This window comes from Caloenas nicobarica, chromosome 2, assembly GCF_036013445.1.
Source record: "Caloenas nicobarica isolate bCalNic1 chromosome 2, bCalNic1.hap1, whole genome shotgun sequence".
Lineage (NCBI taxonomy): Eukaryota > Metazoa > Chordata > Aves > Columbiformes > Columbidae > Caloenas > Caloenas nicobarica.
This window is the reverse complement of record NC_088246.1, coordinates 143,389,888-143,401,524: the sequence shown is the minus strand read 5'-3', so window position 1 is coordinate 143,401,524 and position 11,637 is coordinate 143,389,888. Positions and strand designations below refer to the sequence as shown.

The 11,637-nt window shown below is 46.6% G+C and overlaps 1 protein-coding gene across 1 annotated transcript in view; it reads left to right on the top strand.

The window, feature by feature from the left end:
• The first annotated feature begins 2,797 nt into the window (after positions 1 to 2,797).
• Positions 2,798 to 11,637, top strand: part of NCALD (neurocalcin delta) — a 52,853-nt gene continuing 44,013 nt past the window's right edge. Inside the window, exon 1 of the mRNA XM_065628387.1 lies at positions 2,798 to 2,897. The gene's annotated coding sequence lies outside the window, so the exon portion shown is untranslated. The remainder of the gene's footprint in view (positions 2,898 to 11,637) is intronic.

Below are 11,637 nucleotides of genomic sequence, written 5' to 3'. Positions count from 1 at the left end.
AGCGCATTTGTCTCTCAGCAGGATTCAACCTTTAAATATCTTTTATGTATTTTTCCAGTCAGTGCCCATGTCTCATTGCTTTGCACTTACTTGGTTGACTGACACTACAGAAGAGACTGGTTTGGCGTTGGGGGTTTTACCGTGGAAAAGTTCAGTTAAATCAGGTAGTACAAGATTTTCCACCACTTTTAACAGGATTCTTTGGCCCTCCGAGGATGAATGCTCTTGCTTTCACTTCTGTGTCTGTCTGCGTGGTGTGAAGGTCTCCCGTACCCTTAGTCCTGGAATGCTTTGTGGCTTATAGCAAGTGCTCAGGAGAAGTAGGGATTTCAGCTGGAAATACAGAAAATCTCCTTGTGGAGAGGTCATCCCTGGTTGTCATCAGTGGGGAGGCGCAGCCAGACCTCAACCGAGCCCTGGGAACTGGGGACAGCACATTTTAGGCTGCCATTATCATATGTTTATTTGGAGCATTGGCCCTTTTTTTTTTTTTCACTTAGCATCCTTTAACTGGCTGAAAATTATAACCTTTACAACATACAATTAATATGTCCTTATGAACACTGCATGTGGTTTAAAAATTCCTCCGGGTTCTACCCTGCAACAGAAATACTCCCTAAAGAAGACTGAAAGGGTTATTTTTATGCTGGAGGGCAGAGGTGCTCTGCACACCTATGTGTCTGGAGGTGTGGAGGACCAGGCTTACACGGGAGCGGAGCAGGCGGGGGTCCCCAGGCAGCTGCTGCAGGGCTCTCCAGTGGGATCCTGCCTGGCCACCTCCACCAGCCTTTTAGAGCACCAGCAAAATGCTATCGAAATGTTTTGTGACCATTCAAACGCGTGGGTTGCATTGTCCGCTTTTGTGAAAGGGCCTGTAAAAGAATCAAAAACATTGAAATCATGTGTGCACATTTTTGACAGGTTAATAGAATGTAATGCCCTATGTGGTGTTGAGGGATATATTTTTAAACTGCAGTCCTAACCTTTCTGTTGTATTTTACAAACATTGCCATTAAGTGAAAAAATACATCTTTATGTTATAGCACAATTTTATTGGTGGGTGTTGACATGAAGTTTCAGCCTTCTATAGTGGATTAATGTATGTGATTTTATGTAACACATGAAGTAATCAGTGGGGTTTTTAAAATTCATAGCATTATTATTGTTCTGTTGAACTGTCACAGGCTTCTCAGCTAATTGTGAGCATTTTCTTTTTAAAACATGAATTTTAGACAGTGGAGGCTGCCCTATTCTATTGCAATAAGTCTTTGAGCCCTCTTCACTGATTTGCACTGCAGCTCATGATCCCAGAGGGGGTTTTCCCCTAACATGAACTGGCCCAGGAAGGCCCAGCACAGCCACAGTGCTGGAAAGGTGGTTTATAAGCAATGCTAGAGAGAAAGATGCATGTCTCGTTAAGTGCTACATATTCCAGTGCTTGCAGTTGTTGCTGTTGAGATAAACGTCCCAAGCGCCTGCTGCTCTCGCACTCAGGAGTGGGATGCGGAGGAGGATGATGGGGGTCAGTGGTCCACCCGCTGCCCACCGGCTCCTCACGCCCGCTAGCCTCCCTCTGCCTTAGACCCTACCCAGCACCCCTTCATGCCCTTTCCCAGGTTGTCTTTTCATTTTTAGTATTTTCTCTTTCACCTGTTGCAAAGGAGCCAAAGCCAACTTCAGCTGAGAATGCCCCGGTGTTCGAATTTGCAGATCCCATGTGGCTTTACATCAACTTCCATTTTCACCACAGGCATCTACTGTGGCTGGTTCCTCGTATTCCGTATCTCAGGCACCAGTCAGTACCCATCACTGACTCAGATGAGCATCGTATTTTCTTGTGGCTGACACTTTGCCTTTCCTCCCTCCTTCTCAATGTAAAAGTCTCTCCCTCCTCCCTCCTGCCCCTCATGTGCGTGCTGCAGGGCTCTGGTAAGATGATGTGCAGAGAGAAAACAAGGAAATTTGGGGGAAGGAGTGGATTTTAGCTAGAGTTACAAGGAAATCTGAGACACTGGTGTCACGTCTCTGCCTGCAGGATAAGGCTGCGGAGGTGAGTTGGAGACAGGTGGAGGCAGAGCACTGCTTCAGCCCCTTCCGCGGACGCTTTGCCAGGAGCACCGCAGGCAGGAGCAGGGGAGCAGGAGGGGCTGGTGGCCAAGGCTTGGGGACACGAGGCCGAGCTGGCCAGGCACCTCCAGCCTGCAGCCCCACACGGCTGCCACCCTGCATTGCTTCAGCAAGAACCGCTGCTGTCTCACCCCGAATCGGAGCAGAGATGCTGAACACCAAACGTGCATCTCTGTGGCTGTGAATAAAAAAACCTCAGCTCTATGTCATTTTGAAATACCTTAATTTCAGCCAGCTGGTGCAGCACCTGGCTGTGCATCACCAAGGTGCCCCAGTGCACACGGAGGGCAGCACTTTTGCCCTTTTGCTTGAGTGAACTGGGTGTAAAAGGGTTTTTTTATGCCGGCAGCCGGGGGTGCAAGAGGAAGAGGAAGAGGGAGGCGCGTTTTCTTATGGTGACAGGGTTAAGAGAGCATCGTCAATGGGACCAACCCCACAGCGTAGCCAGCTCCAGCGAGCCCTCGGTGTTTGGGTTGTCCGGGTGCCCGTGGTGGTTGCAATGTGCGCGCAGTATGACAGATGACCTATTGAAATAATTTCGGAGCGGTGCTGGGGTTGCCAGGACAACCGGTGCTCCCTGGGCTTGCGCTGGCCCATGTGACAACTGCCTTGACGTCAGCTGGAGGCAGAGCCGGCGGTTTCGGCCACGCAGCCAAAGCCTTGTGAGAACCTACTGGATGCTGGATTTATCCCCGCCGCCACCGCCGCTGCTGTTTCTCAGGGGCTGCCAGAGCATGGACTATTAAAAACTTGCATTTCTGCAGTGTGAGGTAACCATTTGCTTTATGTTATGGTCAGGTATTTATTTTATTTTTTTCCTTTAAAATAATAGGATAGAAAGCAGCTTATCGTGACTGATTTTTTTGTTTCACTTGTTTGTTTTGGCTGGAAGTTTGCCTTGATGAACAAGCCCGGCACTATCAGATAAATGCAAAGCAGCTTCCAGTTACTAATTCTGTGTGCAGCCGGCAAAGTGGAGTTAAATTTAGATTAATGATCCATGAAAGGAGAATAAAATTATATCGTACTCATTTGACACTTTAGGAATATAAAAGAACCTGAGTAATCTTAGGCTAATGCATTCAGGAGTTGAAAGAAATGATGTTTAGCTATTGTGTTAATTTGGACATCTCTACAGCTTTATACTTCTGTTGGAACTTGTAGTTTTTTAACGCTGCCCAATTCAGGCGGGTTCGTACCCAGTGTGTTCAGTGAGGGGGAAGCCAGCAGCCGATGCAGCCAGGAACAGTGTGAAACCCAGCTCCCAAAGTTCGAGCCTTTAAATCATCTTTGTTCACACGGAGTCCCCGCAGCCCGTACGCTCCCCGGGCTTTCTGTCCCTCTCCTGGGGCGTGCAGCAATCTTGAGCGTATAGTGTTTACAGAGGAAAGGATCAAGAGCTTCCTGAAAAATTATCTGAAATATGCCAAGAGAGCAGCATTGCTGTAAGACAAGCTTTTGCCTTCTTTCTCACACACACACGTATGGCTTGTTTTTTGCCTTTTTTTTTTTTCTGTTGTGGGTTGAGATTGGTTAGAACAGCTAAAAAAAGAACTGCAGCATGAACAGCACCACGGTAATTGAAAAATGAAATGCTCTTTGGGTCTTTTTGTAAAAAGAAGAGTGAGTTTGTGTCAGTTTCTGTATTGCACTTTCTCCAAGGGGACTGTTACAGAGAAGGAGATCCCAAGGCTCCTGAAGTTTAGTGCCACAGACTGAGTTTGTTTGTGTGGGAACATATAGATTCTTTTGAAGAACAGATTACAGCTGAGGCATCATGTGTACTATTTCCTGGAAAAGTATGCCAGATCATTCTTATCTTCTCTAATTACACACCCCTCTTCCCTTCCTGCCAAAGTTCAAAGGGTTCATTGATAATCGTAATGATTTTCTAAAGAAGCTGCCACCCTGAAACAGTCACAGGGCTACAAACGAATTTAAAACATAGAGCAATATAAGAAAAAAAAATTCTGATGTCACCAAATGCAGCAGAAGTAATTGTTTCAGAAAGGGAGCCAAGGCAGAGATTAGAATTGAAAGCACTTCTGTAAGGAAAGCTATGGCTTAGTGCTCTGGATTTCACTGCATTTGGCATTCTTAACAGAGCAATAAGGATAAATGCATCTGAAACCTCTAAGTCATTTCACTTGGTGTTATCTCATGTGTTCCTTCCAGTTTAACTCTAAAATGTCACTGTTGGGGAGGTGAAATATTTTCTTTTAAAAAATTATTCTTAATATTATTCTTAATATAATTTTTAAAATGGATATTAAGATTTTAATTTTTTTTAAATTAAATTCTTCACCTGATGCCAATGCATCAGTGCATGAGGGATCTCGACTGGCTCCTCGTAGATGAGATTAAGGAAGTTTTAGAGGAATCTCACAGCTTCGCCAGGGAGGTGCCAGTACCCCGAGCGCAGCCTTCCCGCGGGGAGCGGGGCTCTCGGTGTCCTCGCCCAGGAGAGCCGGGCACGGCTGCTCCCCAGCCAGCGTGGGGAGATGTCTTTTGGCTGAGGGTGTTCCATGCCCCCGAACCTGCGTGTGAGTCCCCTGGAGTCTGGGCGGTGGGGCGGGAGGGGAGGGCAGGGGGAGGCGGCTGATGCGACCCACCACCCTCGAAGCTCTGCGTGTTCGCCAGCTTACATCGGTGGGACACATCCAGTGAGGGACCAGGACATGGAGTGCGGGGACAGATTCAAGCTGAGTGGCACCTGCCATTCAAGAAAAGTCATTCACCTTCACATCTGGAGAGTTTGGCTCCATATGTATCTATGGTCCCCTGCCAAGTATGACTTGAGTCTCCTGTGTGGTAATGATGCTCGATGAGGACTGGGGCTTCACTTCATTCGTTCAGGCTTGAATACAGTGTCCTGTAGCATTTGATGCATTGGAAACACCTGCAAGGTGAAAAATCAGTCATGCAGCATCTGCTCAAGTGCTGTTCACGAGAAATATTTTTAAAATTAAAAAACTCATCTGCAGTTGTAATGGATATATCTTGCTTTAGTGATACCAAGGACATCTTCAAAAGGCACTACCTTGACCTGAGCGAGGAGGACAATAAACTGCTTCTTGTCTTCCCAGAAGGTTCCCAGCAATGTTAAGGCAGGAGGCCTGAGAGCAGAGTTACTGGGGAAGCTGGTGAGTGCTGCTGAGGTCGCACAGGGATGTGTCCTGCTTGGCAGAGTGATCAGCTTTGTCCCCTCTCATTGAGTCTTGGGGACTTCGGGCACCCCCATGGGCTGGAGGTTGGGCCCCTTTGAGCCCCAGCGGCGGGGATGGCCAGGACGCTGTCAGGCTGGCAGCTCACGGGCATGGCAGGGGTCTGAAATAAATGGAAAATACAGAGGTCCCTCCTCAGAGGAAGGGCAGGGGACGGTATGCAGGAGCCACCCTGGGGCTGCATGCCTCTGCTCAGTGATTTCATATTCCCATTTTTACTGATCAGCTCTGTACCAAATCTTTTCAACAAACACTTGGATTTTGCCTTGGGAGTGTGTGAAGTCACCAGGCAATGTAATGCTAAGCATCCCGCTGACTCTGCCCTGCTGTGGTTTCGACCACCACGAGAAAATAATAAAGAGCCTATAGGTTCCTTCCTACTGACAGGGCAGGGGGGAAAGGTGGCTGCAATCCATCCCTCATATTCTGCCCAATGCCATAGCTGTCAAACTGCCAACTTCTTTGGACTTGAAACCCTCTGATATAAAGAGAAAAAAATGAGATGCAGTCGGGCTTGGTGACGCTACACCTCCTGGGGAGGCCAAGTTGACCCTCATGCCTCCTATCAACCATATCATTTGCAAATGTCACCCCCTTGCATGCACACGGGGAGGAGATGATCTCTTCCAACAGTCTCCTTGTCCATGGAGAAGGGCGAGCAGACCAACAATTCCTGAGGAAACAGAGTACTTCACCTTAGGAGAGCCCTTCGCTAAAAACAGGACTGAGATCTTCTTGAGTCACTTCTCCCACAGCTGGATACAGCCAGGGAAATTAAAAACAGATGTGAGTTGTTGATGCCCCTAGCCTAGTAATAATAACACACTCAAGCCTTCAGTGTGTTCTACCTTGATCTGGTTGAGTTGATGGGCAATGACAATCTAAATTTAGGCTAGAAGCATAATAAAACCTAAAAAACCCTTGCAACATGGAACACTGACACTTTCTTGCATTTTTCAAACAGAATGAGATTTCTGCTGTCTTTTTAAAGGTCCTAGCCACTACTCAAGGCAATAATTTGGAGGGAAATGAAATCCCCTGTACGGAGGGAACAGGGGGAGGAATTGTCAGACAGTGGGAACTCATGTAACAGTATGGAGTTTCAGGCTCTTAAATTACATATTGCAGAAGTTGTTTTCCGCCTTGCTGAAAATCATTACGTTGTGCTAATTTAATGTCCTGAATTAACATTAGCAACAACTGGTTTAAATGATAACTGAGCTACAGTAGAGATTCGACATGTTAATCAGCAGTTGCTTTTCCAATTAAACGCAGATACCATGTGTGTGGTATTCTGACTGCAACATAAAAGTTGACCTGGTTGTTGGTTCCAAGCTAAAGAAACAAGAATTCTAACTCTGGAATGTTTTTGGTAGTCGTATTTTAGAAATAATCTTCCATGGTGAGCCAAAATCTATGCAGACAGCTATAGTCAGATAACAGTTAAAAAAATAGACTATGTTTTGGCTGTACTTTTGCTGCTGTTAAATTTATCTTCTTAAATAGCAGGGAGTATGAGTTGAGGTTTGAGAGACCGTAATTTTGTAATTATTTTACACGGATCAAATTATTCTGTCATCAAATTTGCATTTCAGACAGCATTACAGTATGAAAATATAATTAGAAACTGTAATTCAGGAATTGCTGGATGTGATATTTCCCAGAGGGAGCACTGTGAAGAAGCTGCCCTCACTACAACTTTAGCAAACATTGAAATCCTATAGGTGGAAAACGTGAAGGCAGAGCAGTAAAGTTCCTCTCCCTTCTGTGGTCTCCACAGGCTGTCAACTTTCTGCTGAACTTCATATTTTCGTAAGATTCATTTCCACAAAAACATCTCATCATTAAGAGCTGAAGTGCTCAAATCCTGTTCTGCTGAATTTCAGTCTGGCTATGCTGATAGTTGCTGAATTGCTTTCAGCCACAAAATGACACTGAGATAATGTAAGGATCTGATTTATGCACAGAAAATCCAAGAAGCTTGTAGTTTGGACTGAAACACTGGTTTTAATTTGCCCAGAGCCTGGAATTCCCAGCAACACCTCCTTTCACAGGAGAGAGCAGAGGATGGGTCTTGGTTTAGCTCTTTCTCTTCTGCTGTAATTCAAGACTTTTTGCTGTACATGTTCACAGTGTTGTGCAAAGTTTTAGCAGCATAAATCTGACTGATGTCAATCCTCACATTTTTTACTATTCCTGTTATGATCTTTGGCTTATCATAGATGTATTAGAATCATAGAATAGTTTGGGTTGGAAGGGACCTTCGAAGGTCACCTAGTCCAACCCCGCTGCAATGAGCAGGGACATCTGCAACTGGATCAGGTTGCTCAGAGCCCATCCAGCCTGGCCTTGAATGTCTCCAGGGATGTGGCATCTACCAAAGAAGGCATTAGCTGGAAACTAGCACATCCTCTCTTTTTAGTTGGACTCATGTTGATAAACCCCACCCAGTTTCGTCTGACACACACGCTTCTTTGGAGAGCATCATCGATGGCCAGTTTTTCCCACCACCTTTTGGGGTGCTGGACAAACCCATGTCTGAGCAAAGCCTGTCTGTGATGCACAAAGCAAAGCTGGTATTGGGAGGAGGCAGAAGCTGAGTGTGGAGCATGTTTGATGCTTCCATGTGTCTGTATGTCTGTCACAGTCCTGCTGAGAGTGAGTACCCGTGCTCCTCCAAAGGACATGTCAGACCAGGGCAGGAAAAGGAGAACTGTGGACCTGCAGACCCAGGACTGCATGGATAAATGGGCTGGCTGGTGACATGGTTCCTAGTGGCTCAGGGACACTGTCACCTTCAGTGCGCTCTGAGGAACAAGACCCTATTCCCATACCTGCCAGGGACCACCTTCCTGGATCCACCTACACCCAGCCCTGACACTTTGCCTGTACTCAGGGGAGGGCATCTGCTCCGTCACTCACATTTTTGGGTGATACACGTCCTGCAGCCTGGGTCTGGTATTTGCAACGTGAGAAAAGAGTGAGAGCTGCAGGGCATCACTGCAGATGACCTCGGAAGGGATTTTTGGATAAGTGGCCTTGCTTGGGGAGCTCTGTGCAATTGCAGCTTTGCAGGTGAGACACGAACAACTCCTGAGCATCACACCAATATTTTTGCACATTTACTTAGAAACTGCAGAGGGGCATGAGACAGTGTTTCATCCAGCTCTGTGCATGGAAGCAGGTGCACCCTGGGGCTGAAAGGCTTTGGAACATTTATACCTGCCACATTTGTTGAAAAGCCTCTGAGCAGTATGTCGAATTTCACTGCTGAGAGAAAGGGGGCTTGGGAGCATCCCAGAGCCAGACTGGCCTGCTGAAGGGACAGGATGGACCATGGGGCAAGTGGTGCCATGTGCAGAAAGGAGAGCCCTGGGCAGGACCAAGTGGCCAGGTGACAGCGGGATGGAGCCGGGGACAGGCTTGCCATTTCTCGGCTGTTCTGTGGTTATCACTGCATTTGCCCTGGTGGGGATGTCTGGTAGCATCACCCAGTGCCAGAGGTTGTCTGTGGTATGGGCCAGCCAAACCTCATGTGAAATGCAGCTGCCTGAGAGAGTCAGGAAAGCAAAATGCTGATGCTCCGTCATTTTGCTGCCATTTGATGTAACGGTGGCTAAAACCGATGGGTTCAAAACAGGGCTGGAAAAACACTGGACAGCCAACCCTTGCACAGTACATGCTACTGGAGGACAAAGATTTTGTCTTTAAAAGCTCTGTGCTTGTTCTTATATTATAGAAGAGACCAGGTTTTGGAGAGACCCAAGGTTATGTGTATGGAGGTTTTATTAGATGAGCAGATCAGGCAGTTTACAGTCTTTCTCTCCAGAGAAGACAAGTTAAAGCTGAAGAAGGTCAAAGTTTGCTTCTTTCCTCACAAAATCTCTTGCTCCTAGAGCAGAGATATTCCCTGATTATGCCTCACACAGCCTTTCTGTGTCTCCTCCAGGACTGCAAAAACACAATGGTTCTGGTTCATTTGAAGTGTCTAACTTAAGCTGAATAATGCTCAAAGAGACTTCAGCCACAAAGCAATTCAGCCTCGACAACCTTTAACTCTGAAGAAAATATTCTGCTTATGTTGTGTGCGTGTTTCTAATGGCAAATCCAAGATGCCAGGGGGAAGCGAACACAAAGCCGTTGATTATTTCCACAACTGCTGTATGCTTCCTATCACGACACTATTCTTTTGTGCAGAATGGCAGCATGATTGCAGAGTCCTTTTTAACTTTACCATTTTAGCAAGTCCAGGTCCAATTAGAGCAATTATATCTCGGCAGAAACACTGTATGTTGTCCTCTGGACCTGTCTGTCAAGTGTCCTATTCATAGCTGTTTATCTTGCATGAGGTTTTTCGTATAAAGTCATTCTGACCCCACTAAAACAGTCTCATCTGAAGGGCAGCCTGAATTTTTGTACACTTATTTCACAGGCTGACATGAACAGTAAGAGTGTAAAATTATGGCTAGCCAAGGATACGTCCCTAAGTCTAATGACCGTCTCCTCTTGCTTGAACATTGTTGTTGGTTTTACACAGCATGCAGATTTCACATTCAATTATTTCACTTTCACTTCCCTTCACTTTCACTTATTCTACTACTAAAAATTGAGAACATTATCAAAATTTGCAGTTCTCCCTTGCCACATTAGAGGGTTTCCTTAATCAAATCCCCAATGTGAGTTGCAAGGCATATAATGTTTGATGGCTCATGTTGTTAAACCACTTACAGCTCCGAGGTCTGTGTGGGACTATTTGGTCACTGAGTTATTGAAGAGCCACTGGGTAGTGGGCACTTCTGCAGAAAGTCTGTCTACATTTTGCCTTATCTCTGCTGTCGGAGCCTGATGAAGGAGCTGAGTGCCTCCTGCCAAGGAAGTCCTACTCGTCCCAGCTAAGGTAAAAGCTGAGAAGCAGAGCTAAGTGAAAGAGATGGTGCTCAGGAAGGTCAGAGGCAGTAAAAAGAGGAATTCTTCTCTTTCTGAACAAAATATATATTTTTATTTTCTCAGACTTCTCGGAAAAATCCAGGGAAGAGTGTTTGAAGTCTTCTTCCTGAAAGAAAAAGAACTATTTTCTGAAAAATTCAGAAACAAGATTGCTTGTGAGGGAGAAGCCCCTGTCCCTGCTGCTGGCCCTGTGGTGTCCGTGGGAGTCCCAGCCAATGCTCAGGCAGAGCAGTGCTGCTTTAGGAACAGAAAACAAGTGCTCAGACCTTAGTTGTTCTTCCTTCAGCAACATCAGGGCAGTGGTTCCACCACATTTACTTCTTATTTTGCCTCTTGTCTGCTAGGTTTTAGCCCACATGGGGAGACAGCCTTTTGTCAGGAGGACCTGCAGAGCTGCCCACAGCGGTGGCCCAGATGTCACCCATGCCTTCCCTTGGCACAGGGTGGTGGCCCAGATGTCACCCGTGCCTCCCCTCGGAGCAGGGTGCCGCAGGCAGGAGAGCTGTGGCCATGATGACCAGGGCTGCGAGGAGACCTTGCAGACCTGGTCATACTGGTGGCAAGCATAAATGAGATCTGGTGAAACAGCAGTATAACATGGTCCATGCCAGCTCAGTGAGGGTCTCGGTGAATATATTAAGATAAGTTTATAATGCTTAGCTGGATCAGCAGCCTTGGCAGATTCAGTATCTTTTCTTGCAGGAGTGATGGTCTTTTCTGTGTGAACCACGGGCAGCAAGCCGGTCTGCAAGGTTAGATCCCCCTCAGCTCACCACGTCCACGTAGTGCTTGCAGTGCCCCAATTAGAAAAATACATTGCTCCAGAGATGACAAAAGGTGACAGAAGAGCTAGCAGGGTGACTGCTTGCCTGACTTTTTTTATTAGACACTGGGACTTTTGCAGAAAATCCCACCTCATGTAATTCAGTGTCTGATTAAAAATTGAAGAGTATTTTGCTATTAGTTCACTATGTGTCAGTCACTGTGGTGTTGCTCCCAGACCAGGATCCTGTAGCAAAACACACCTTTCCTGCGCAGGGCTCCCACCGTGCTTGCGGACGGCACTCTGAGCAGGGCGGTAGAGAGACAGCTGGGAGAAAAGGGGTTAAAACAAGCCACGGTTACCAGTTTGAGGCATTTTCGAAAATAGCAGCTTTTCTTTTGTTTGCTGAATTCCCCATGCTTTTCCAGTGCTGTTCCCATTATTCATTTCTTTCCCAAAATAACATTTTTAAGCAGAGGAAAGGCTTGAGCAGGGAGTGGAGGGGATCTGCAGCCGAGCTGGACAGCCGCACTTTCTCCTGTGTCTGCACCAAGGAGGCTCGGAGATGCCCTCGGG